Here is a 2,280-nt window from a genome sequence, read left to right on the forward strand (position 1 = left end):
CATATAGTTCTGAAAACATGAGTATTTGGTGTTGTACAATGTCACCATCATCCATTTCCAGAACTTTCCATCTTATTGTTCTGAAACTACTACTAACAACTAACTATCCATCTCCATCCCCACACCCACACCCACACCCCCGCAATGATCAACGATGAAGAGCAACAGCTGAAGGCATGGTTCTGAAATGATTCTGGAATAGAATAGTTGTATAACTGTGAAAATATCAGAACCCCTGGACTGTACAAGGTGCTAGGGACAGAACAGGATATTGCGCGTGTTAGGTAAGTGCTCTCCCAAGGAGCCCTTGCCCCCAACCCTCTTTTGACTCTGAGTCTCCTTGCCCAAGCTGGCCTTGAACGGGCAATCCTCCTGGGCAGGAGGAGTCTCATGCTGGACTCTTTTCTTTCTTCTTCTTTTTGTGTTTTTTTTTTTTTTTTTAAGATTAAGTTTCTTGACAATTATCTCCCCACCACCACCATCCCACTAATAAGTCTACCATCTAAAACGATTTAAAAAGAAAACTAAACCTCACCGGGAAATCTTCAGGAATATTACTAGGTTTCCAACGTCATGCCCCTGGTGCTACTGTTTGGTAATAACAGACAGGGCAGATGAGGAAGCAACTGTAGCTCCTTAACTCTGCAAAGTCACTGCTTTTAAAGGGGGTGTGTCGACCTCATACTTTTTCCCTGAATTTCCCTGAACGCAGCCTGGTTTCAGCTCCCTTAAAGGCCCCTAACACCAGAACGCTCTGCTGAACAGTGTAACAAAAGGGGATATAACAGAGAGGCGAGATCAAAGGCCAGTGCAAAGTGACACTTCTCCCAAGCTGTCACTGGAGGCAAACTGTTTACAGCGCACAGATCTCATTCCAGATTAACTGCAAATTGGGCTGGGTTTGAGGCACTGGGCCGCTCGGGATAGTGCACCCCGTTCCAGGCGCAGAATTCTGGGCGAGGGGCGTGGCGCACGGTGTGCAGTGTAGCCCAATTCCAGGTCCCAGAACCGGAAAAGAGGAGGGACTTAGAGCCAGGCAGCCTGGCCCGCCAGGAGGTGCAGGTGCAGACCATCCCGGATAAGTGTACGCAGATCCTTCAGGTGAGGACACCGCACCCCAGGTGTAGGTGGGGCGCCAAACGACTGGCAACAGGGTAGCAGGCTGTCCCCGGCTGGGCAGGGGACCTGGGCAGACAAGGGGACCTGACAGGCAGAGGACCAGGCAAGCAGGGGGTGAAATGGGTTGGCAAAGGACCGGGACACGCAGGGGACCCGGGCAGGTGCAGACCGGGCTAGGTCCCCAGCCAGCCCCTCCGGCCAGGAACCCCAACGCGCGGCCCTAGCCGGGCACTTACACAGCGCAGCGGCCCCAAGCAGGAGCCGAGGCCTGGAGGGCAGCGGGACTGAGCAGCCTGGAACCTCCGAACCACCGGCCGAGCCGGCGCAGCTCCTGCGCGTGCGCAAGTCGTGCTCCGGCCTAAGATCTGCCCCGGATTTTCTCGAAGACCTGGAGCCTGGGAGGGAGGCGGAGACCAGGGAGGAGGGATAAGAGAGAGGAGGAGGAGGAAGAAAGGGTGGTACTGGCAGACACTGGAGTGGAAGAAGACCAGTGTGAAGGGAAGGAAGTGGAGGATCCGGGGAGGGAGCTGGAAGGAACGGGAGGTGGGAGGAACCGGAGGAGGAGCGAAGAGCGCAGAAACCCTTACTAGGGGAGGTGCCTACGTGGGAACTGCCAGTCACCGACTCCAGGCTGGATTAGCATTTCCCTGTGACACCTAGACGAGACCCCCTAGCTATCACCAGGGACACAGACACACACACACACACACACACACACACACACACACACACACACACATTAACGAGAATGTATAGAGGTTACCGTGTGCATACATAACAGTGGCTCCAGAAAGAAAAAGACAGAAGGGGAGACTCCCTTATGTGCTTATTTATAGTATTTTGATTGACGTTTTTCTACCCTATGCATGCATTTCTTTTCAATTAAAAATGCATTAAAATGTAGTAATGGTTGCTAGGTGGTGGCGGCACACCCCTTTAATCCCAGCAGAGGAAGAGAATCTCTGTGAGTTCGAGGCTAACCTGTTACATAGAGACATCCTGCCTGGAAACAACAACAATAGTAATAGAAAAGCCAGAGTGGGCCCCTCAGCTAGCACAAGGGAAGAGTGGTCTGGGTCAACAATTGCTTTAAGCTAGCAAGCATTTATTTACTATGTGTTTATGCTATTTTCTTTCTCCTCCTTCTCTTCCTCCTCTCCT

General features: G+C 52.1%; 1 protein-coding gene across 5 annotated transcripts in view; it reads right to left on the minus strand.

Annotated features, from left to right (window-relative positions):
• The window catches only part of Trappc9 (trafficking protein particle complex 9), a 476,366-nt gene extending 474,902 nt beyond the window's left edge, over positions 1 to 1,464 (minus strand). For all 5 annotated transcript variants that reach the window (XM_029547720.1, XM_029547718.1, XM_029547722.1 and 2 more), the window contains exon 1: positions 1,356 to 1,464. The gene's annotated coding sequence lies outside the window, so the exon portion shown is untranslated. The remainder of the gene's footprint in view (positions 1 to 1,355) is intronic.
• Between the last annotated feature and the right edge of the window lie 816 nt (positions 1,465 to 2,280).

Source organism: Mus pahari, chromosome 17, assembly GCF_900095145.1.
Source record: "Mus pahari chromosome 17, PAHARI_EIJ_v1.1, whole genome shotgun sequence".
Classification (NCBI taxonomy): Eukaryota; Metazoa; Chordata; class Mammalia; order Rodentia; family Muridae; genus Mus; species Mus pahari.